At 34.0% G+C, this 26,894-nt stretch overlaps 2 non-coding genes across 2 annotated transcripts; both read left to right on the top strand.

Annotated features, from left to right (window-relative positions):
- Window positions 1-214: 214 nt before the first annotated feature.
- On the top strand, window positions 215-320 carry LOC145615760 (small nucleolar RNA R71). The gene has a single exon (XR_014107351.1). It is a non-coding gene; the product is annotated as a small nucleolar RNA R71 (small nucleolar RNA).
- Window positions 321-24,383: 24,063 nt separating this feature from the next.
- LOC145615781 (small nucleolar RNA R71) lies at window positions 24,384-24,489 on the top strand. Its single transcript, XR_014107371.1, has one exon. It is a non-coding gene; the product is annotated as a small nucleolar RNA R71 (small nucleolar RNA).
- The last annotated feature ends 2,405 nt before the right edge of the window (window positions 24,490-26,894 follow it).

The raw sequence follows: 26,894 nt of genomic DNA, 5'->3' as shown, positions 1-26,894 counted from the left end.
GAGATGGTCCACCGAGTACAACGAAGATTGCTTGCTTGAAGAATCTCTTTCCCCATCTTGCCAATCTCTATAGTAAGTCACCACATCCTCTATTATGTCCACAACTTCTTCTTCGGTTTTGTTCATGATTGGACCACCGGCCCCTCCATCAAGACATGCCTTGCCTTGAGGACTCAAACCACCATAGAAGATTTGGATCAATTGATATGTTGGAATTCCGTGGTGAGGACATTCTCTTTGGTACTCCTTGAATCTCTCCCATGCTTCATAAAGACTCTCATTTGGCTTTTGCTTGAATCCTTGAATTAAAGCCCTTGCCTCCGCCGTTTTCTTTTGAGGATAGAAACGGGACAAGAAAGCTTTAGTGACATCATCCCAAGTTCTCAATGAATTGGGCTTCACCTCTTTGTCTATCCATTCCAAAGACCTTCCTATGAGGGAGAAAGGGAACAAATTAAGGCGGATGAATTCTTGAGACACTCCATTAACCTTGATCGTGTTGCAATATTTTTCAAACTCCTTAAGATGGTTCAATGGGCTCTCGTTCTTTGCCCCACTATATTGTCTCCTCTCAATTAGGGTGATCATCGCCGGCCTAATTTCAAAATCGTTTGCCGGTGTTGTAGGTGGAGCTATGTCGCTCTCGAACCTATATGCACCGGGTACTCCCAATTCTTTCAAAGGCAACTCTTGGTTGTTCTCCCATGACTGGCTCTTGTTCAATCTCTTCTTCGCTTGAGGAACTATAATCCAAAGTCTTGTTTGCTACTCTCCTCCTTGAGAGAGTTCTTTCAATCTCCGGATCAAAGGGAACAAATGAGCGATCTCGGGACCTATGCATACAAAACTCAAAGAAAATATAAGTAGCACGGCTACAAGTGTAGCCTAAAGTGTAAAATCTTTTTGTATTTTGCAAATGAAATGTAATAGACTCAACAACAACATGCACTCAAAGCACCATTCCCCGGCAACGACGCCATTTTGATGGGAAGGAGAACGGTAGGTCGTTGGTCTACCACCCCACCCAATCAAACAAAATTTGTAACTTAACAAACCCCTATTTAGTGTAGTGGTAAGTCAAGGTCGAACCCAAAGGAATGGAGGTCGAATGCACAATGCCTAAGTCAAGCTATTTCGAAGTCAAGTAAAGGGGGTTTATGAAGGACACTAGAGCTAGAGCTAAATGATGCAAGAACTTGTATGAAATCAATCTAAAGACACTAGGGCAATGGATCCACATGTAATTGTAATGGAAAATGGTAATTTGGGAGGTCAAACCGACTAAGTCAAGTGATATGAAGGAATATCATCATGTATCCAAAAGAGCATACCAAGATAGTTCACCTAGAGGTCTAACTAGCGTCAACTACGCTAAACACTACCTAGGGAACGTCACAAAGCACCTCAATCGTGACATTGCAAGTTACTAATCAATGGTTCGTATCATAGCAAGCTCACAATGCAATCTAGTGCAATAATCAAAGATGGCCAAACTTCAATCAATCACACACATGCACATGAATTATCAACCAAATTTAATCATATCATCAACTCCATCAATTATCCCCAAATTACTCTAATCCATCACTCAAACATGCTTCACCATTTCCCTAGCTAGAAAACTACTCACTAGCCATAGGAATCAAGATCAAAACTACAACAATCATCAATTTCATCATCAACATAATTGAAATCAAAGATTAAACCAACAATCAATCAAAAATCAATTAAACTACAATCAATCATCAAACAAACTTCAATCAATCAACAATAACATGGAAAACAAATGAAATCAACTAGAATCAAACTTGTATTGAAATCAAGAAGAAGATCCTTACAAAACTTTGATCTAAAGATCAATAACAATGAGGAATTCTTGAGCAATCACCAAAAATCATGAGTTTCTCTCTCTAAAGTTCTTGAGTTTCTCTCTCTAAAATTCTCCCAAAAACTAACTATCAAATTCAATCTAAAAAACTTCTTACTAAAAATAGGCAGAAATAACTATATATACAAAGAGGAGGTCGGTATTGACGCCCAAAAATAGACCCTCGTAGGTGCGGGCGCTCGGAGGAGAGAGAATGGTGCGCACGGGACACACCTAGATTGGTGCGACCGCACGCACCAGGTGTGCGGCCGCACCCGACCAATGTGCGGCCGCACACCACCTTGGTGCGCCCGCACATTGCTGGGTCTTTCCCCCTTCTTCTCTTCGTCCTAGCTCAAGCGGTGCACACGTCCTAGATGATGATGATGGAGGACAAAGTAGGCAGAAACTTTCTTGAATTTCTTGAAAAGTATAAGCCATGAGGAAGACATATATAAAGCCTTGAAGCTTGCCCCTTGGATCCACCTTTCACTTGAAGCTTCTTGCACCATCTTTAGGCATGAAAACAATGAAAGCTCATAGAGAGGAAGCTCGGGAATTCGTGGACAATCAATTACCACCTACAAACAAATGATAAAAAGCAAGTAAAAGAGAAAAATAACAAGTAAACTAGAAAATGCATGAAATAGAGAAATTAACTACAAAAAGCATGAAATGAAGAAAACAAGAATAAAACTAAGGAAAACTAAAGAAAAGAGAGATAAAATGAAATAGAAATCATCCAAAAAGGGACCAAATGAGTGCCATAAATGTCACTCATCAATTGGTCTATCCAATGAGAACCTTTTTATGCATATGACAATAATGTTAATCAAATCACGCACATGAAATACTTAGAATTTTTCGAGTCTCATCCGCTCATTCTAAATAATTGCCAAAATAAATTTCAGGAATATAAATAGAAATCCTCCCCAGTGGAGTCGCCAAAAACTATAGGGAATATTTCAAGCATTATGACCCCAAGCTTGAACCCCACTGTGATCATACACTAAAGTATGGTGGCATTCCAAAGGGAAGAAAGCTACAGCAAAAGAGTCGCCAACAAGTTTTAGGAACTTGTAAACCCAAAAACGATCTAAAAGATCGTCAACTCCATAAGGTCTTGAACCAAATAGGGTTCGGGGATGAGGGTACAAATCCAATCTACAAAAGAAAGGACCCACCCTATAAAATAGGCCTCTACTTTATTCTGCTCGTATTCATGTGCGCTTTTTGACTAACATGCAAACATTATATTAACCCTAAACCTGTTTAATCTATGTTGGTTGAATATTAATGCACAAATAAGACTATTATTGGCGATCACTTGAATTAAAATCACATTAGCCTAAACCAAATTATTAATTATCTTATTAAGCATGATTTCAAGTACAAATTCCCTTTAACAAGCATAAAAGGTGTGATCAAGCAATAACAATAAAATATCAAGCAACATAATAATAATCATCATAAGGCATAATAAAGCTTAAATATAATAGCAAGATCCTAGGCATGATACTAACAAGAATAATAACAAATCCTAGCATGTCACTAAGCAATAAAGATCAAAGCTTTAAACCTAACATGGTACTAACATGATATTAGAAAAGAGTAAAAGGCAACCTAAGCATGATACTAGAATGCAATAAATAACATCCTAACATGATACTAGGAATTAATAAATAATAAACATGCTTTCTACATTGAAAGAGAGTAATTAGATTACATACTTTGAAGCCTCGTACCTCTTTCTAATAACAAAATACACAAGTTAGTAAACTTCAATGAAAAGAATTAAGGAATAAGAATTAAAGAATTAAGGAATTAAATTAGAATCAAATTAAATAAAGTTTAAACTGTATTTGGGACCAAACCCTCAGAAAATATTAAACCTTGCACGTCTAGGGCGAAGACAACTTCGAACTTGGCTAGGTGTTTCTAGATCTTGTGTATGCGGAATTGTATTTGTAAAAAGGTGGGTTTAGAAAAAGAGAGAAAGAAAGAATTAAGTAATTCTTAATGAGAGTTGATTGAGAGAATTGATGATTGTTGATGAGAGTTGATGAATAAAAACAGAGGTCGAGGACCCTATTTATAAGAAAACAGTCCGGAAAATCATAGAATTTGATAAGGAATAAAACTCCACTATGTCACCAGAAAACTAGACCTTGTCGCCAGAAATTTACCTTGTCGCCAGGCGATAGGGTCTGTCGCGAGGCGACAAACCTGTCGTTTGGCGATAGAGAGTTTTTGCGGATTTTGTTTTTATCATATATTTTGATCTAGAAGTCCAAATAAGTCATATAATATGTCGTTGGAAAGCTCTTGAATTCTACTTTCTAATGCAATTGGAATCAGATTAAAATTATTTGTAGATAAAATGATATGGCCGAAATAGTAGGACGGTGTCAGTTTTGGATAGAGTTTCGTATTCCTTTCATATCTTTTTCGTTATAGCTCGGAATTATTATTATAATATATCATTGGAAAGATAATTTCAAGATCTATCTAACCATATGAAATTTGGATAAAAAAATATGAGGCACAAAAATAATATCTGACTGTCTTTGAACATGTTTAAATTCAAATAGAATTAGGACTTAAAAAAGGAAAGTTTTTAAACAAGGAAAGTTTATATTCAAATCAAATTCCTTAATCTTATCTTTTCAAAAAGGATAATTAAGATATTTTAAAAACTTATAGAAGATTCTAATCAATCCTAATTAGTTTAGGAATAGGATTAAACCTTTGGACCCTCCCCATGATCATTGGGTCGTAGGTAAAATCCGGTTTGGGCCCAGTTTAGTATTTTGGCCATAACTTCCTCATTATTCATCGGAATTGGGCTTATAATATATCGTTGGAAAGGTCTTTTCAAGCCCCATCCAACTACACCATTATTGGACCCTTATTATGGACCAAAATAAACTGAAATGGACGTTTTTATAAAATAGAATTGGTTTTCGAAAACAGAAAGAAGGATTTTAATAAAAACTAACCGCAACACTTGAATTTCCACACTTTCACCTCATTCGATTATGGTTCAACACGAAAGGTATTCATCACTGGGTTTGGTTTTGGGGAGACACAAATGGGTGTCTACAGCATTCAACAAAGATAATTGAGTCAAATGAAAGTCAAACACATTCAAACAAAGCTTTTTTAATCAAATGCAAGTCAAATGCATTCAACAAAGCTAATTGAGTTAAATGAAAGTCAAACACATTCAAACAATACGTTTTGAATGAAATGAAAATCAAATGCATTCAACAAAGCTAATTGAGTCAAATGAAAAACAAACACATTCAAACAAAGATTTTTAAATAAAATGAAAGTCAAACACATTCAAACATAGCTTTTTGAATTAAATGAAAGTGAAATGCAATTTACAAAGCAAATTGAGTCAAATAAAAGTCAAACACATTCATACCAAGATAATTGAGTAAAATGAAAGTCAAATGCATTCTACAAAGCCAAATGAGTCAAATGAAAGTAAAACACATTCAAACAATGCTTTTTGATTCAAATGAAAGTCAAATGCTTTCAACAAAGCTAATTGAGTTAAATGAAAGTCAAACACATTCAAACAAAGCATTTAAAATAAAATGAAAGTAAATTGCATTCAACAAAGCTAATTGAGTCAAATGAAAGTCAAATGCATTTATACAAAGCTTTTTGAATCAAATGAATGTCAAACACATTCAACAAAGCTTTTTAAATTAAATGAAAGTGAAATGCAATTCACAAAACTAATTGAGTCAAATGAAAGTCATACACATTCATAAAAAGCTAATTGAGTCAAATGAAAGTCAAATTTATTCTACAAAGGTAATTGAGTCAAATGAGGCAAACACATTCAAACAAAGCTTTTTGAATTAAATTAAAGTCAAATGCATTCAACAAAGCTAATTGAGTGAAATGAAAGTCAAACACATTCAAACAAAGAATTTTGAATCAATTAAAAGTCAACTGCATTCAACCTAGATAATTGAGTCAAATGAAAGTCAAACTCATTTAAAAAAAGGTTTTTGAATCAATTGAAAGTCAAATGCATTCAACAAAGCTTTTTGACTCAAATGAAAGTCAAACACATTCAAACAAAGCTTTTTGAATAAAATGAAAGTCAAATGCATTCAACAAAGGTCTTTGAGTCAAATGAAAGTCAAACACATTCAAACAAAGCTTTTTGAATCAAATGAAAGTCAAATGCATTCAATAAAGATAATTGAGTCAAATGAAAGTCATACACATTTATACAAAGCTTTTTGAATCAAATGAAATTCAGATGCATTCAACAAAGCTAATTGAGTCAAATGAAAGTCAAACACATACTAACAAAGCTTTTTGAATCCAATGAAAGTAACATGCATTCAACAAAACAAATTGAGTCAAATGAAAGCCAAACACATTCAAACAAAGCTTTTTGAATTAAATGAAAGTGAAATTCAATTAACAATGCTAATTGAGTCAAATGAAAATCAAACACATTTATACAAAGCTTTTTGAATCAAATGAAATTCAAATGCATTCAACGAAGATAATTGAGTCAAATGAAAGTCAAACACAATCAAACAAAGTTTTTTGAATCAAATGAAAGTTAAATGCATTCAACAAAACTTTTTGACTCAAATGAAAGTCAAACACATTCAAACAAAGCTTTTTGAATCAAATGAAAGTCAAATGCATTCAACAAAGCTAATTGAGTAAAATGAAAGTCAAACACATTCAAACAATGCTTTTTGAATCAAATGAAAGTCAAACACATTCAAACAAAACTTTTTGAATTAAATGAAATAAAATGCAATTAACAAAGCTAATTAAGTCAAATGAAAGTCAAACTCATTCATACAAAACTAATTGAGTCTAATGAAAGTCAAATGCATTACGAAAAGCTAACTGAGTCAAATGAAAGTCAAACACATTCGAACAAAGCTTTTCGAATCAAATGAAAGTCAAATGCATTCAACAAAGCTAATTGTGTCAAATGAAAGTCAAACACATACTAACAAAGCTTTTTGAATCAAATGAAAGTAAAATGCATTCAACAAAGCTTATTGAGTCAAATGAAAGTCAAACACATTCAAACAACCCTTTTTGAATCAAATGAAAGTCAAATGCATTCAACAAAGCTAAGTGAGTCAAATCAAAGTCAAACACATTCAAACAAAGCTTTTTGAATCAAATGTAAGTCAAACACAATCAAACAAAGCTTTTTGAATTCAATGAAAGTGAAATGCAATTAACAATGCTAATTGAGTCAAATGAAAGTCAATCACATTCATACAAAGTTAATTGAGTCAAATGAAAGTCAAATGCATTCTACAAAGCTAAATGAGTCAAATGAAAGTCAAACACATTCAAACAAAGCTTTTTGAATCAAATGAAAGTCAAATGCATTCATAAAGCTAATTGAGTCTAATGAAAGTCAAACACATTCGAACAAAGTTTTTTGTATCAAATGAAAGTAAAATGCATTCAACAATGCTAATTGAGTCAAACGAAACTCAAACACATTCAAACAATTGTTTTTGAATCAAATGAAAGTCAAATGCATTCAACAAAGATAATTGTGTCAAATGAAAGTCAAACACATTCAAATGATGCTTTTTGAATCAAGTGAAAGTAAAATGCATTCAACAAAGCTAATTGATTCAAATAAAAGTCAAACACATTCAAACAAAGCTTGTTGAATTAAATGAAACTTAAATGCAATTAACAAAGCTAATTGAGTCAAATGAAAATCAAACACATTATACAAAGCTAATTGAGTCAAATGAAAGTTAAATGCAATTTACAAAGCTAATTTAGTCTAATTGCAGCACTGCCACAGCTCCGCAACAGAGCAGCAGCAGCAGCAGCTCACTGCCGCAGCACAACAGCAGCATTGTCGCAACAGAGCAGCTGCATTGTAACAGCACTGCAGCAGCTGCACTGCCGCAGCACTGCCGCAACAGAGCAGCTACACTGCCGCAGCACTTCCACAGCACAGCAGCAGCACTGCCGCCACAGCACAGTAGCAGCCCTACTGCCGCAGCACTGCCAAAGCAGAGTAGCAGCAGCACTACCGCCACAGCACAGCAGCTGCAGCACTACCGCCACAGCACAACAGCTGCAGCACTACCGGCACAGCTGCAGCAACCCTTTGTGATAAGGAAAAAAAACGGATCCATTATTTTCCACTAATTAGATCATTCCTACAAATAATTGATAGATTACACTACTACTAATTTGGGGATCACAATCCTTTTGTGAATAACTAATAAAATATCAAATATCAAGTTATAAATCATTCTGTAAATGACATACCAATTCAATCTTAATTTGTTCGGTTGATTTAGATCCTTGGCAATGGATTGGCATTTCTTTCCCAAGCCTTTGTCTATATAACGAATATTGGGCAGACTTGAAGGTATCAGTTGCTCTAATAGCTGCAAGTCGTTTCCTAATGCTTGGGTGACACCATTTAGCACGATAACCTTTTGTTGTGAATCTTACTCACCACATTAGAAAGGCGTCTAGAACATTTTTGCTGCCATCCTTTCTTTACTATTTTTGCCATTGAAGGATCCCAAGAGAACTTAGCCTTTTGAGCAATGATGCACCACTTGTTAGTGATATATAATTTATTAAAGGAAAAATTGATTTTGAATCTTAAAAATTATCATGTTTCATAATGAAAAATACCTTAAAGGCTTTCCACCAAATTGCTTTTGCTTCTTTTGGAACCTTAGCCCAGTTAATCCATGGCCCCATAAAATAAGTCTTATATGAAGTTTCAACAACTTCATCCACAACTTCACGAGAATGAAATCCTGTTTCATAAACACTGAAATTAGAAACAAAATATATATATATATATATATACCAATTCAATTGTACTTCCTCCGTTTCTATTTAGTTCACGCGTTTGATTTAGGCACATATATTAAGGAGAGGAGAGAGAGTGATAGGGAATGAAAAGGCAAGTGGGGTAGCTTGTAAATGCAAGGTAAAAAAATTTACCTAAAAAGGAAACGTGTTAACTAAAAAGAAACTTCCTAAAAAGGAATACGTGTCAACTAAAAAGAAACGGAGGTATTATTAACTAAGGTTGCTCACCGTCCTCGGTTTTGTGCAATACTTAAGAAGCATCTGGATTACCCGTGTCATCATGAAACTCTACTTCCTCTTCATTTTCGTTATAGCCAGCACCATCTGCATCATCAATTTTCATCTCCTCTTGATCCCTATATAGTTCTTCCATATGAGAATTATCATTCATTTCACCATGTGATGGTGTTTGTTGAGAAGAAAGTTGTGATGAAACATTAGGTTGACGCCTAATGATTGGACCCCTCCCATTAAAGCCACCTCTAGTTAGAACCATTTTTGTGTATCTGCACACTAGAAAATGAGAAAAGACAAGGTAATATAGGCACTATAAGAGTTAAATATAGTAAAGAAGTAATATTAACTATATGATATAAATTTCATATAATATAAAATTTAATTATCAAAATTATAATAACAAGAAGTTAAAGGCATTAAAAATATTTGAAAATTAAGGTAAACCAAAGTAAAAAGTAAAATGTCTAATCTAAAATGAACTATTTTTTCTTCATCTTCCTCTTCATCATCATCTTCCTCTAATTCCTTCTCCTCCTCCTCCTCCTCATCCTCTCCTTCTTGCACTTCCTCATATTCATTACAAGAAAGCTCTTGGGCTTCTTCCTCACCTACTTCAAATTCAGATAACAAAGGAGGATTTTCAATTGAAGCAACTTGGAATGCATTAGGCTTAACAGCCGCATCAATAACTCCTCTTGCCTTAATGTTGAAAGCAAACCACCACTGATTTCTTTCATTACTACTACTACTACTAGGACAAGGAGCATAATATACTTGTTCGACTTGATATGCCAGTACGAACGGATCATACTTTGGATATCGTTTTGAATGGTTCACCTCAACAAGATTATACTTATCATGTATCCTAATGCCAGGTCCAACATCAAACCACTCACACTTAAACAACACTGTTGTATAACGCTTTCTTGCTCCAACATAAGTTAACTCTATTATTTCTTGTAGAATTCCATAATAATCACTTCCTTGGACACTTTTCACACATATACCATGCTTCATAGTTGACTTGTTGTAACACCCCAATAAATCTCCCTTTTCCAAACCACTTACTTTAAATAAAATAGTGGAGAACCATTGACATGTTACCGCCACGTGTTAAAACGTTAAGGCTTTATCAAAGTATTGCAGCGGAAAACCAAACATAAGTCTTTAAAGTAACACAGTTCAGAAAATGAATAAGCCAAGGCTTACAAGTTGGAACCATAAAGGCCCTTATTTAAAACCAAACCAATAATCAAAATCCAAGACATAAACGAAATAGCAAAGCATAAATAAGTTCAACACAAGAATCGAATACTCTCAATCCCACAATCCCTTAACAATGCGTTTGTCAAATCCCTGAACTTCACATCATCAAGCTAACCTGTGCAATACTGCTCCCCAATAATACAAGTGTAATAATTGGATCATCACAGGGTCATTGAAAGGCGAAGGCCATGACCAAAGAAAGACACACAGAAAAGCACGCAATCAGCAAAGCTGATTACATACAAGTTACAACGCACCAAACCTAGCATGCTCAACTAATTAAAGTAAATAAACATATAACACAAATTCATTAATCAAGACTCCACACTTAAACAATTCAATTGACTTAACATACTTACTAACCAATTCCAAACACTTGACTCTATATTTAATTTAAATTATTTAGTTTGGATTAAGCAATAGACGAGGTTATCCAATCCACCAAATCATTTTGGTCCCAAATGACCATTTGAAATAAAAGTTTAGCGCGATGCAAGAACGAGCGCAACTCCATTCTCACAAAGTTAGTCTAGGATCTCATCTAACTTTCATTATAAAATAAAATGTAAATACCAAAAGAGAAGAGGACATGTTGATCAAACAAGCCTCGAAAAGCCACGGGCTACCACCGTGTACCCCAACCCATAATTGTCAATACTCTAGAAGTGCACGCTTTCTAGAGTTTTATTGCTCATCCATGTTTCATTTTACGTGGTTACAATTTTAATTAATATCCGACTCATTCAAGTAGACCATACATAACAATAATAAATCAATTCACTTTTAATCTTATTTAGGACAATGGTGATCACATCACAAGTTGACCTATAATTCCATTAAACTTCCAAATTATCCAAAATTGTTGAACATAGTCAACCCACCTAGCCATTTCGGCTTAATAATCCACCTTTACTCAACATACTAACATGTCATGATTGAGTAATAAATAAATAAATAACATTGTAGATTAATTAATAAATTTATTCCACTTAAACCATTCAATTCCAATCCTTTAATAATCCAAATATGGTTAACAAACCAATCCAATAAAATATGTTTGTATCAACATTCCATACAAACAATTAATCCAATATAATTCAACATACTTGCATCCATAATTCCATTCAAGCATATTTAATTCACCAAAACATGCCTCATAAACATAAATACATGAATTAATTAAATATATAACCAAACAATTTCCATCCAATTGTTCTCTAATCAAGAAACTAAGTTCGTTCTTTTTGGTACCTAAATATGACACTACTTGCAACAAAGTAGACATGTACGTACCTCATGTAAACAATCCTTTGCGCCACTTTTAATCACTTAAAAGTCGCCTAAGGAATAATCACCTCCTAGAAAATAACCCATAATCACAAATTAATACATACAAAAATTTCCAGCAATATAATCTACATTAAAAGTCCTTAAAACTTCCTTTAAAACATGTTTTTATGCTTAATTAATCATTAGAAATTAACTAGGAACAAAAGCCCCAAATTAATTAGTCATTAGAACCCTAAAATCCCAATTTCATTAAATTAAAACCCTAGGTTTTATAATTATAAAATCTGAAAATTATAGTAACAATTATAAATCTGAAATTAATAATTTAAACTATCAAAAACATGATTTTGATACTAAAGATATAATCTTTATACTATAAAAATAAAACCCAAAACAAAAGTAATAATTTTGAAGCAATATATAAGAAAACAAAGGAGGAAGAAGGGTGGCTGCGGTGGCAGGCGCCGGCTGGGTGGTCGCCGGCGACTAGGTGGCGGCGGTAGGGAGGCCCGCCGGTGGTGGCAGCAGCCATGAACAGGAGCAGCAGCAATGGCAGTTGGGGAAAGCAGTGAGCATGGCTCACGTAGGAAGGAGGAGGAAAAGAAAAGAAAGAAAAAAAAAAGAAAAGGAAAAGAAAGGAAGAAAATAAAGAAAAAGGAAAAAGAAAATAAAGGAAAAATAAAATAAAGAAAATAAAGAGGAGGAAAAATAAGACTAACCTTTTGTGTGGGGAAAAAATTTGGGGATGTATGGGGTATTTATAGGAGAGAGAGTGGTGTAGGGTTAGTTTTAAGATTGGGCCTCATAAAATTAATGGGCCAATTGGATAAATGAAATGGACTAGCTTTGTCTAATATGTATGGCATAAGTATAGAATGGATAATTAAAAATCCTTTTAGAACAAAATCAATTATCAACCCAAAAATAATTTGGAACTTTAAAACTTAAATCCCGGAAAAACACACATAAATATTATAAATGAAATAAAAATTCATTTATAATATATTTATAAATACGGGGGATTACACTTGTTTTTTCCATGAGAAAGAGTATGAAAATGGTAGCCATTGATGTGATAGTGATTAAATTTTCGAACTCTTGTTAGTGGTCCAAATGCTAACGAGCGAACAATGTCATTTTTGATGCCCTTTTCCAATACCTATATTAATCAAAGGTTCAAAATGTCATTACGGTCATATACTAACATGCTAAAAACACTAGATAATCATATATTTAATTAGTATTTTATATTAGTTAAGTGACTTACATAATCTTAGAACCAATCAGGATATATGTCTTCATATTTGATCCAACCTTCATCTGAACTTTGGTATCTATGTTCTCTGATCATTTGTTCTTCAAACAAACTGTTAATTATATTAGTATGTAAACATATAGATATGTTACGAGCAACATGTTATGGTACTTTTATAGAAATTTACCTTGCATATTGATGTAGAGTTTAACAATTACTTAGAACATATCGGTGAGCAACTTTGCAATCTTTTTCAACAAGGTAACAAAATTGACCTTCTGACAAACTATGTCCAAAAGTTGAAGAGAACATCTCAAGTAAGTCAGGATTATTGTTCAATCCACTTTCAGCATGTGCACCCAATCCTAAATCCTTCACCTTAGAGTCAACTTCTTCTTCAAAATAAAGGGAGCAAAAATTTGTTACCTCCTTGAGTAGGTAGGCATTACAAATTGAGGATTCCACTCGCGCTTTATTACCCACTTTCCTCTTTAAATGGTATAAAAACCTATAATAAAAAATACTAAGTATCTTTAAATTAATTTTAAAAAAAAAAGAAAGTAAAAGATGAATTTTATATAATTACCTCTCAAAAGGGTACATCCACCTATATTGAACCGGCCCACCAATTTTTGCCTCATATGGCAAATGAATAGGAAGAGGCTCCATACTATTAAAAAAACCATGCAGAAATATTCTCTCTAATTTGCAAATAATTTCAGGAATAATTTCTTCCAATCGCACCATGTCAGTAATTTTTAAGGTGGTGGCGCAAAGATCTCTAAAAAATTGGCTCAACTCAGTAATAACATTCCACACATTTAAGGGTAACAAGTCTTTAAATACCGCTGGTAGCAATCGTTGCAAAAAAACATGACAATCATGACTTTTCATACCGAATAGCTTACACTCCTTTAAATCAACGCATCTACCTAAATGAGAAGTATATCCATTAGGAAACTTTAATTTCTTCACCCATTCACAATAAGTTTCCTTTTCTCTTTAGGCAACACAAAAGGAGCATTCGGTTTTAAAGTCCGTTTTTCCCCTTTACTATTAACAACATCTTGCGCCTCCAATTTTCGACGTTTACAATACCCCCCCAAGTCTCTTCTTGCTTTCACATTGTCTTTAGTTTTACCCTTAACATCCATTACAGTGTGAAACACATTATCAAATACATTTTTTTCAATGTGCATGACATCAAGATTGTGGCGCATCAAGAGCTTGCTCCAATATGGAAGCTCCCAAAAGACGCTTTGCTTTGTCCAATGGTGAAACTTTCCATATCCTTCTGCCTCGTTATCATCACCCCTTATTTGCTCAACAGTTTTTGGAAATAAAGATACTCGATTCCAAATGTCCTCACCACTCAATCGTGGTGGTGGGGAATCATTCTTAACTTTGTCTTTAAAAAAAGTACTCTTATTTTTTCGAAAATTATGATCATTGGGTAAAAACTAACGGTGACAATCAAACCAACTTTGTTTTCCACCATTTTTAAGAGTGAAAGCCTTAGTGTTTTCCATACAATATGGGCAAGCTAATCTACCCGACGTGGTCCATCCTGAAAGCATGCCATAAGCCGGAATATCACTAATAGTCCAAAGCAATGCAGCCTTCAATTGAAAATTTTGTTTTTGCGAGATGTCGTAAGCCGGTAACCCAACCTCCCATAATTGCTTTAACTCTTTAATAAGAGGTTGCAAGTACACATCGAGATTCCCTTTAGGATTCTTTGAACCTGGAATTATCAAACTTAGAAACATAAAAGGTTTCTTCATGCACAATTCAGGTGGAAGATTATAAGGAGTTAGAATGACGGGCTAACAAGAATATTGTCTTCCTGTCTTTCCGAATGGTGAAAATCCGTCAGTACAAAGACCTAGTCGGACATTTCTAGGCTCCGCAGCAAAAGAAGGGTACTCTTTATCTAGGTGTTTCCACACCTCTCCATCACTTGGATGAGATATAAGGCCATGAACTCGAGGATTATCTTTATGCCACTTCATCTGCTCCGCAGTAGATCTTGTTGCATATAATCTTTGTAATCTCGGGCCTATAGGAGAGTAAATAAGAGCACTATGAGGAGAATTCTTGCCACTTTCTCTAAGTGTCTTATAACAACTTCCTTTGCAATATAGACATTCTTTGAGATCTTTGTGTTCCTTCTAAAATAACATACATCCATTTGGACATACATGAATCTTTTGGTGCAGAAGTTCTAGCCCTTCAAGCAATTTCTTAGTCTTGTAAAAACTATTTGTCATCTTGTTTTCATCTGGGCACATGTATTTCATTAAGGAAGCAACACCATTTATAGCTTTATGTGGAATATTATACTCGCACTTGATGTTTGCCATCCTTGCAGCAGCAGACAATACAGACAACTTGCAGCCATCATACAATGGCTCTTCCGCTGCCTTCAACATGTCAAAGAAATTCTTGTAACTAGCATGTGGCTCTTCTTCAATATTTTCTAAACCACCTTCTAGTCCAAAGGCATCTAATACCATGTTTCTATATAGGTTCAATGCATCCTCGGTGGATATGGAGCTGCTACTTTGGGATTCTCTTTGGAAATACAGTTCACCATGAAAAACCCATTGGAAATAGTTAGGCAAAAAACCATGCTTATAGAGATGCTCCTTAATGGTATCAAGATCTTGATAAGGAATATTTCGACACTGTGCACATGGACATTTCATCACACCATCTATCCCGACGTTGTCTTGTGTGATAGCAAATGTAATAAATTCATTGACCTTTTCAGCAAAGGTTGGACTAAGAAATTTTCTTTCTAACCGTTTATACATCCATGCTCGATCCTCCCTCATTATATAGCAGTTTCACTAAAAAATAAATGATACAAAAAGCATAGACAAATTAAGTAAAGCACTTAGAAGAATAACATTCTTTTAGGTCATTTAAATATTTAAGGACATCAAAATGAAAATTATTGTTACCAATTAACATCATATGAGAAGAAGCGTTCCCATTTTCTACACGCTCTTTCTAATGAACTTGAAAAGACTTTATTCATGTCTAATATATGTAATTATAACTTCCCAAGAAAAGAAATCACAAAAAAAAAAAAAAGCATGTTAAGGTTTTAAGGTCTTGTAGAACCAAAATCAAGCAAATTCGACCAAAATGGGAAGAAGCGTTCCCATTTTCTACATGCTCCTTCTAATGAACTTATAAAGGCTTGAATCATGTCAAATATATGTATTTGTAACTGCCTAAGCAAAAAAATAACAAAGAGCAAGCAATTTATAAGGTTTTAAGGTCTGGTAGAACCGAAATCAAGCAAACTCAGGCAAAATGAGCAGAAGCGTTCTCATTTTCTACATGCACTTTCTAATGAACTTGAAAAGGCTTGAGTAATGTCAAATATATGTATTTATAACTTCCTAACAAAATAAATCACAAAAACAAAGGATGTAATAAGGTTTTAAGGTCTTGTAGAACCAAAAATCAACCAAATTCGGCCCAAATAAGAAGAAGCGTTCCCATTTTCTACATGCTCTTTCTAATGAACTTATAAAGGCTTGAATCATGTCACATATATGTATTAGTAACTTCCTAAGCATATAAATCACTAAGACAAAGCAAGTTATAAGGTTTTAAGGTCTGGTAGAACCGAAATCAAGCAAATTCGGGCAAAATGAGAAGAAGCGTTCCCATTTTCTACATGCTCTTTCTAATGAACTTGAAAACGCTTGATTCATGTCAAATATATGTATTTATAAATTCCTAACAAAATAAATCACAAAAAAAGGATGTTATAAGGTTTTAAGGTCTTGTAGAACCAAAATCAAGCATATTCGGGCAAAATAGTAAGAAGAGTTCCCATTTTCTACATGCTCTATCTAATGAACTTATAAACGCTTGAATCATTTCCAATATATGTATTTATAAATGCCTGAGAATAGAAATCACAAAAAAAGCAAGTTATAAGGTTTTAATGTCTTGTAGAACCTAAATCAAGCAAATTCGAGCAAAATGGGAAAAAGCATTCCCATTTTCAACATGCTCTTTCTAATGAACATGAAAAGACTTGATTCATTTCAAATATATGTATTTATAACTTCAGAACAAAATAAATCAAAAAAAAAAGGAAGTTATAAGGTTTTAAGGTCTTGTAGATCCAAAATCAAGCATTTTCGGGCAAAATGGTAAGAAGCGTTCCCATTTTCTACTTGTTCTTTCTAATGAACTTATAAATGCTTGAGTCATGTCAAATATATTTATTTGTAAATTCCTAAGCATAGAAATCACAAAAACAAAGCAAGTTATAAGATTTTAAGGTCTGGTAGAACCGAAATCAAGCAAATTCCGGCAAAATGAGAAGAAGCGTTCCTATTTTCTACACGCTCTTTCTAATGAACTTGAAAAGGCTTGATTCATGTCTTATATATGTATTTATAACTTCCTAAGAAAAGAAATCACAAAAAAAGCAGGTTATAAGGTTTTAAGGTGTTGGAGAACCAAAATCAAGCAAATTCGGCCAAAATGGGAAGAAACGTTCCCGTTTTCTACATGCTCCTTTTAATGAAATTATAAAGGCTTGAATCATATCAAATATATGTATTTGTAATTGCCTAAGCAAATAAATAACAAAGAGAAAGCAATTTATTAGGTTTTAAGGTCTGGTAGAACCGAAATTAAGCAAATTCAGACAAAATGAGAAGAAGCGTTCCCATTTTCTACACGCTCTTTCTAATGAACTTGAAAAGGATTGATTCATGTCAAATATATGTATTTATAAATGCCTAAGAAAATAAATCAAAAAAAAAAAGCATGTACTAAGGTTTTAAGGTCTTGTAGAACCAATATCAAGCAAATTCGGGCAAAATAGTAAGAAGCATTCCCATTTTCTACATGTTCTTTCTAATGAAATTATAAATTCTTGAATCATGTAAAATATACATATTTATAACTTCCTAAGAAAATAAATAACAAAGAAAAAGCAAGTTATAAGGTTTTAAGGTCTTGTAGAACCAAAATCAAGCAAATTCAGGCAAAATGTGAAGAAACGTTCCCATTTTCTACATGCTCTTTCTAATGAACTTATAAATTTTTGGATCATGTCAAATATATGTATTTATAAATCCATAAGAAAATAAATCACAAAAACAAAACAAGTTATGAGGTTTAAAGGTCTTGTAGAACCAAAATCAAGCAAATTCGGGCAAAATAGTAAGAAGGATTCCCAAATTCTACATGCTCTTTCTAATGTACTTATAATTGTTTGAATCATGTGAAATATATGTATTTATAAATTCATAAGCATAGAAATAACAAATACAAAGAAAGTTAAAAGGTTTTTAGGTCTTGTAGAACTGAAATCAAGCAAATTCGGGCAAAATAGTAAGAAGCATTCCCTTTTTCTACATGCTCTTTTTAATAAACTTGAAAAGGCTTGATTCATGTCAAATATATGTATTTATAACTTCCTAACAAAATAAATCACAAAAACAAAGCAATATATAAGGTTTTAAGGTCTTGTAGAACCAAAATCAAGCAAATTTGGGCAAAATAGTAAGAAGCCTTTCCATTTTCTACATGCGCTTTCTAATTAACTTATAAAATCTTGAATCATATCAAATATATGTATAAATAATTTTCTAAGCATATAAATCACAAAAAGAAAAGCAAGTTATAAGGTTTTAAGGTGTTGTAGAACCAAAAACAAGCAAATTCGGGCAAAATGGGAAAAAGCGTACCCATTTTTAACATGCTCTTTCTAATGAACTTGAAAAGGCTTGATTCATGTCAAATATATGTATTTATAACTTCCTAACAAAATAAATAACAAAAAAGGGATGTTATAAGGTTTTAAGGTCTTGTACAACCAAAATTAAGCATATTCGGACAAAATGGTAAGAAGCATTCCCATTTTCTACATGCTCTTTCTAATGAACTTATAAATGCTTGAATTATGTCAAATATTTGTATTTATAACTGCTTAAGCATAGAAATCACAAAAAAAAGCAAGTTATAAGGTTTTAAGGTCTGGTAGAACCGAAATCAAGCAAATTCAGGCAAAATGAGCAGAAGCGTTGTCATTTTCTACATGCTCTTTTTAATGAACTTAAAAAGGCTTGATTCATGTCAAATATATGTATTTTTAACATCCTAAGAAAATAAATCACAAAAATAAAGCATGTTATAAGGTTTTAAGGTCTTGTAGAGCCAAAATCAAGTAAATTCGGCAAAAATGGGAAGAAGCATTCCCACTTTCTACATGCTCTTTCTAATGAACTTGAAAAGGCTTGAGTCATGTCAAATATATGTATTCATAACTGCCTCACAAAAGAAATCACAAAAACAAAGAAATTCATAAGGTTTTAAGGTCTTGTAGAACCAAAATCAAGCAAATTTGGGCAAAATAGTAAGAAGCATTCCCATTTTCTACATGCTCTTTCTAATGAAATTATAAATTCTTGAATCATGTAAAATATACATATTTATAACTTCCTAAGAAAATAAATAACAAAGCAACAGAAAGTTATAAGGTTTTAAGGTGTTGTGGAACTAAAATCAAGCAAATTCGGGCAAAATGGAAAGAAACGTTCCCATTTTCTACATGATCTTTCTAATGAACTTATAAATGATTGGATCATGTCAAATATATGTATTTATAACTCCATATGAAAATAAATCACAAAAACAAAGCAAATTATGAGGTTTTAAGGTCTTGTAGAACCAAAATCCATTAAATTCGGGCAAAATAGTAAGAAGCATTTCCAAATTCTACATGCTCTTTCTAATTAACTTATAATTGTTTGAATCATGTGAAATATATGTATTTATAAATGCATAAGCATAGAAATCACAAAAACAAAGCAAGTTATAAGGTTGTAAGGTCTTGTAGAACTGAAATCAAGCAAATTCAGGCAATATAGTAAGAAGCATTCCCTTTCTCTACATGCTCTTTTTAATAAACTTGAAAAGGCTTGATTCTTGTCAAATATATGTATTTATAAATGAATAACAAAATAAATCACAAAAACAAAGCAAGTTATAAGGTTTTAAGGTCTTGTAGAACCAAAATCAAGCAAATTCGGGCAAAATAGTAAGAAGCATTCCCATTTTCTACATGCTCTTTCTAATGAACTAAAAAAAACTTGAATAATGTTAAATATATGTATTTATAAATCCTAACCATATAAATAACAAAAACAAAGCAAGTTATAAGGTTTTAAGGACTGGTAGAACTGAAATCAAGCAAATTCGAGCAAAATAGGAAGAAGCACCCATTTTTTACATGCTCTTCCTAATGAACTTGAAAAGGCTTGATTCATGTCAAATATATGTATTTATAACTTCCTAAAAAAAGAAATCACAAAAACAAAGGATGTTATAAGGTTTTAAGGTCTTGTAGAACCAAAATCAACTAAATTCGGCCCAAATGGTAAAAAGCGTTCCCATTTTCTACATGGTCTTTCTAATGAACTTATCAAGGCTTGAATCATGTCAAATATATGTATTTGTAACTGCCTTAGCATAGAAATTACTAAGACAAAACAAGTTATAAGGTTTTAAGGTCTGGTAGAACCGAAATCAAGTAAATTCGGGTAAAATGAGAAGAAACGTTCCCATTTTCTACATGCTCTTTCTAATGAACTTGAAAAGGCTTGGTTCATGACAAATATATGTATTTATAACTTCCTAAGAAAATAAATCACAAAAATAAAGCATGTTATAAGGTTTTAAGGTCTTGTAGAGCCAAAATCAAGCAAATTCGGCCAAAATGGGAAGAAGCATTCCCATTTTCTACATGCTCTTTCTAATGAACTTGAAAAGGCTTGAATCATGTCAAATATATGTATTCATAACTGCCTCAGAAAAGAAATCACAAAACAAGCAATTCATAAGGTTTTAAGGTCTTGTAGAACAAAAATCAAGCAAATTCGGGCAAAATAGTAAGAAGCATTCCCATTTTCTACATGCTCTTACTAATGAAGTTATAAAATAATATATATTATTCTATCGCATCGTTTTATTGCTAAAAGTGATTGAACGATTATTAATTCCTTCTAATATTTCCTTTGTATAGAACAAGATGACTTGCTTTCGTTTTATTTATTACAACATATTATGTAAATTACTTCAATGACTCTTAATAAATTAGCAACAATTTATAACACAAATTGTTTCTAATGGCAACAAATTAAAATGTGATGTCATTTTAGCAACAAATAGTAAAACAAGTGTCTCCAATAGCTGCAACTAGAAATTTTGTTGCCAAACGTTTTGTAAAATGGCATTGCTAAATGGCAACAAATAAAAAATCTGTTGTCATCTAGCAATAATAATGAGACGGCTAATTTCTAATAGGAACAATTCAAAAATTTGTTGCCTCAATTTGTTTCTAAATCGCTACAAATAAAATATTAGTTGTCAAAATTTGTTGATATATGGAAATAAGACAAAATTTGATGAAATCTAGAAACAACTAGTAAGACAACTTGTTTTCAATAGCAACAAAAAAGGGATATATTGAATCAAATGAAAGTTAAATGCATTCAACAAAGGTGATTGGGTCAAATGAAAGTCAAACATATTCATACAAAGCTTTTTGAATCAAATAAAACTCAAATGCATTCAACAAAGCTAATTGAGTCAAATGAAAGTCAAACACATTCAACAACGCTTTTTTAATCAAATGAAAGTCAAATACATTCAACAAAGACAATTGAGTCAAATGAAAGTCAAACACATTCAAAAAAAGCTTTTTGAATCAAATGAAAGTCAAATGCATTCAACAAAGATAATTAAGTCAAATGAAAATCAAACACATTCAAACAAAGCTTTTTGAATCAAATGAAATTAAAATGCATTCAACAAAGCTTTTTGACTCAAATGAAAGTCAAACACATTCAAACAAAACTTTTTGAATCAAATGAAAGTCAAATGCATTCAACAAAGCTTTTTAACTCAAATTAAAGTCAAACACATTCAAACAGAGCTTTTTGAATCAAATGAAAGTCAAATGCATTCAACAAAGCTAATTGAGTCAAATGAAAGTCAAACACATTCAAACAAAGCTTTTTCAAGTAGAAAAGTGAAAGAAAAGACAAAGTAATAAAGGAAACAAAAATAAGAAAAATTCAAAAATCAAAAGGAAAGGTTAGAAACTCCGGGTTGCCTCCCGGGAAGCGCTTGCTTAAGGTCCTAAGCTCGACCCTTCCTCCAAATCATGGAGGGTCAAAGAACACCACCTTCTTCAAGGTAGTTGATAGAGCGAAATTTTCTTCAATTTTGAGCAACGTCTCATCGTTGCTTAATGAAACCTTCACAAAATTCTTTTCAAATTCTTCCTTCTCTTTTCTCAACTTCTTTCTTTTTCTTGCTTTCTTCGAGTCACGGGCCTTTTTCTTCGGCTTGACTTCAACATCCTTAATCATGGAAGCTTTCTCTTTATCTTGAGAATTAAGCTTGAACCAATTTGGAATCTCAATTTCTTTCTCATCCCTTGGCTTTTGAATTACAAATTCTTCTTCACTAACATCATCAAGACTTGCACAAACATCATCAACAATCTCAAAAACATTGTTAGTAGAAGAATCAACCATGCACACATCATCAATGGAACGAGAAAGACTAGCACATGCTATATCTTGCACACAAGATAAGGATTCATGTATTGGCTTCAACTTAAAACTCTCTTCCAATTTTCCACATCTCAAAGTGATTTGGCCTCCCTTCACATCTATTAAGGCTCCCGAGGTGGCTAAGAAAGGCCTCCCTAGAATGATTGGAATATGCTCATCCTCCTCAATCTCCAAAACAACAAAATCCACGGGAAAGACAAACTCTCCAATCTTTAAAGGGACATCATCAATTCTTCCCTTAGGAAGCTTAATAGAGCGATCGGCCAATTGAAGTGTTATATTAGATGGTTGAAGCTCATCTACATCAAGCCTCTTGAAAACTAAAAAGGGCATAATACTCACACTAGCCCCTAGATCACACAAAGCATTCTCAAAAACCATTTTCTTGATTTGACAAGGGATTGAAAAATTCCCCGGATCTTCCATTTTCTCCGAAAGTTCACCATGGGTAAGAGCACTAAAACACTTCCCTCCTTCCACCGAACTACCCTCATCAAAATTTTCCTTCTCCTCTAGTATCTCCTTAAGAAACTTGGAGTACTTAGGCATATCGGGAATTGGCTCGGTAGAGGGTGTGGAATCATGGACTTCCTTAAGAACTTCAAGGAACTTCCCAAATTGCTCATCCATCTTGAATCTCAAGTATTTTTGGGGATATGGTAGATCGGGAAATCTCTCTACCTCACTCATCTTTTCAACAACACATTCTTCTTTTTCCTCAACCTCACAATAAATTTCCTTGGACTCAACCCTCTCCACTTCATTCTCCATAGCACCACTCTCATCTCTTTCCTCTTTTGAACAAGAAACTCCCTCATTAAAGTCATTTCCACCACTTGTGGCAATAGAGTACACGGGTTTCTTTGGTTCAACACCTTGGGAAGGCAAAGATGAAGGACTAGCATAATCCTTAATAGTGCTTGCTAATTGGGTAATTTGAGTCTCAAGCATCTTATTGTGGGTCATCATCTCATTGAATTTCTTATCACTAACCGCCATATAGGTGTTAATGATCTTGGTTTGATTATCAATCAATTGCTCCAAAGTAGTCCTAGGAGAAGAAGGTTGTGAATAGGAATTTTCACCTTGAGTCTTTGGAACAAATCCGGGTGGGGGACCTCTTTGAGCATTGTTTTGAAAATTTCCCCTTCCTTGATTGTTCCAATTACCCCTATTTTGATTTGAACGATAACCTTGATTATGGTTACCACCACCATGATTATGGTTACCATTACCTTGGTTATGATTTCCATAACCTTGATTTTGATTACCATAGCCTTGGTTTTGATTACCATAATTTTGGCTTTGATTTTGGCCACTATAACCTTGGTTATGATTACCACGAGAACCTTGATTCCCTTGGTTCCTATAACCACCACCATGATTATAGTTGTCAAAATTGCCTTGGTTTTGGTAATTCCTATTCCATTGGCCTCTTTGATTATCAAACCTTTGGACATTGTTGTTTGACACAAAATTAACATGTTCACACCCATTGTTGTCAAACTCATCAACACATTCATTGTTGCAATTGCTAGAATCATGGTCATATGATCCACATACATCACAAAACAAACATCCCGTAGGCATATTATGTGAAGTAGACGGAGTTTGAGAGTTAGAAGAAGTACCTCTCCCCTTAATTTGGGAGGGAAGATTTGGAGCTTGGGAAGAGGAAGAAACACTCTCCAACTTGGCCTTGATCGCCGTCATCTCCTTTCCCAAGTTTGTCATTTGAGAGGAAAGATTGTTGATGGCATTGAGATGGTCCACCGAGTACAACGAAGATTGCTTGCTTGAAGAATCTCTTTCCCCATCTTGCCAATCTCTATAGTAAGTCACCACATCCTCTATTATGTCCACAACTTCTTCTTCGGTTTTGTTCATGATTGGACCACCGGCCCCTCCATCAAGACATGCCTTACCTTGAGGACTCAAACCACCATAGAAGATTTGGATCAATTGATATGTTGGAATTCCGTGGTGGGGACATTCTCTTTGGTACTCCTTGAATCTCTCCCATGCTTCATAAAGACTCTCATTTGGCTTTTGCTTGAATCCTTGAATTAAAGCCCTTGCCTCCGCCGTTTTCTTTTGAGGATAGAAACGGGACAAGAAAGCTTTAGTGACATCATCCCAAGTTCTCAATGAATTGGGCTTCACCTCTTTGTCTAGCCATTCCAAAGACCTTCCTATGAGGGAGAAAGGGAACAAATTAAGGCGGATGAATTCTTGAGACACTCCATTAACCTTGATCGTGTTGCAATATTTTTCAAACTCCTTAAGATGGTTCAATGGGCTCTCGTTCTTTGCCCCACTATATTGTCTCCTCTCAATTAGGGTGATCATCGCCGGCCTAATTTCAAAATCGTTTGCCGGTGTTGTAGGTGGAGCTATGCCGCTCTCGAACCTATATGCACCGGGTACTCCCAATTCTTTCAAGGCAACTCTTGGTTGTTCTCCCATGACTGGCTCTTGTTCAATCTCTTCTTCGCTTGAGGAACTATAATCCAAAGTCTTGTTTGCTACTCTCCTCCTTGAGAGAGTTCTTTCAATCTCCGGATCAAAGGGAACAAATGAGCGATCTCGGGACCTATGCATACAAAACTCAAAGAAAATATAAGTAGCACGGCTACAAGTGTAGCCTAAAGTGTAAAATCTTTTTGTATTTTGCAAATGAAATGTAATAGACTCAACAACAACATGCACTCAAAGCACCATTCCCCGGCAACGGCGCCATTTTGATGGGAAGGAGAACGGTAGGTCGTTGGTCTACCACCCCACCCAATCAAACAAAATTTGTAACTTAACAAACCCCTATTTAGTGTAGTGGTAAGTCAAGGTCGAACCCAAAGGAATGGAGGTCGAATGCACAATGCCTAAGTCAAGCTATTTCGAAGTCAAGTAAAGGGGGTTTATGAAGGACACTAGAGCTAGATCTAAATGATGCAAGAACTTGTATGAAATCAATCTAAAGACACTAGGGCAATGGATCCACATGTAATTGTAATGGAAAATGGTAATTTGGGAGGTCAAACCGACTAAGTCAAGTGATATGAAGGAAGATCATCATGTATCCAAAAGAGCATACCAAGATAGTTCACCTAGAGGTCTAACTAGCGTCAACTACGCTAAACACTACCTAGGGAACGTCACAAAGCACCTCAATCGTGACATTGCAAGTTACTAATCAATGGTCCGTATCATAGCAAGCTCACAATGCAATCTAGTGCAATAATCAAAGATGGCCAAACTTCAATCAATCACACACATGCACATGAATTATCAACCAAATTTAATCATATCATCAACTCCATCAATTATCCCAAATTACTCTAATCCATCACTCAAACATGCTTCACCATTTCCCTAGCTAGAAAACTACTCACTAGCCATAGGAATCAAGATCAAAACTACAACAATCATCAATTTCATCATCAACATAATTGAAATCAAAGATTAAACCAACAATCAATCAAAAATCAATTAAACTACAATCAATCATCAAACAAACTTCAATCAATCAACAATAACATGGAAAACAAATGAAATCAACTAGAATCAAACTTGTATTGAAATCAAGAAGAAGATCCTTACAAAACTTTGATCTAAAGATCAATAACAATGAGGAATTCTTGAGCAATCACCAAAAATCATGAGTTTCTCTCTCTAAAGTTCTTGAGTTTCTCTCTCTAAAATTCTCCCAAAAACTAACTATCAAATTCAATCTAAAAAACTTCTTACTAAAAATAGGCAGAAATAACTATATATACAAAGAGGAGGTCGGTATTGACGCCCAAAAATAGACCCTCGTAGGTGCGGGCGCTCGGAGGAGAGAGAATGGTGCGCACGGGACACACCTAGATTGGTGCGACCGCACGCACCAGGTGTGCGGCCGCACCCGACCAATGTGCGGCCGCACACCACCTTGGTGCGCCCGCACATTGCTGGGTCTTTCCCCCTTCTTCTCTTCGTCCTAGCTTAAGCGGTGCACACGTCCTAGATGATGATGATGGAGGACAAAGTAGGCAGAAACTTTCTTGAATTTCTTGAAAAGTATAAGCCATGAGGAAGGCATATATAAAGCCTTGAAGCTTGCCCCTTGGATCCACCTTTCACTTGAAGCTTCTTGCACCATCTTTAGGCATGAAAACAATGAAAGCTCATAGAGAGGAAGCTCGGGAATTCTTGGACAATCAATTACCACCTACAAACAAATGATAAAAAGCAAGTAAAAGAGAAAAATAACAAGTAAACTAGAAAATGCATGAAATAGAGAAATTAACTACAAAAAGCATGAAATGAAGAAAACAAGAATAAAACTAAGGAAAACTAAAGAAAAGAGAGATAAAATGAAATAGAAATCATCCAAAAAGGGACCAAATGAGTGCCATAAATGTCACTCATCAATTGGTCTATCCAATGAGAACCTTTTTATGCATATGACAATAATGTTAATCAAATCACGCACATGAAATACTTAGAA

Source organism: Chenopodium album, chromosome 25 (genome assembly GCF_948465745.1).
Source record: "Chenopodium album chromosome 25, dcCheAlbu1.1, whole genome shotgun sequence".
NCBI lineage: Eukaryota > Viridiplantae > Streptophyta > Magnoliopsida > Caryophyllales > Amaranthaceae > Chenopodium > Chenopodium album.
Note: the sequence above shows the minus strand (reverse complement) of the source record. Positions and strands in the feature narration are given on the sequence as shown.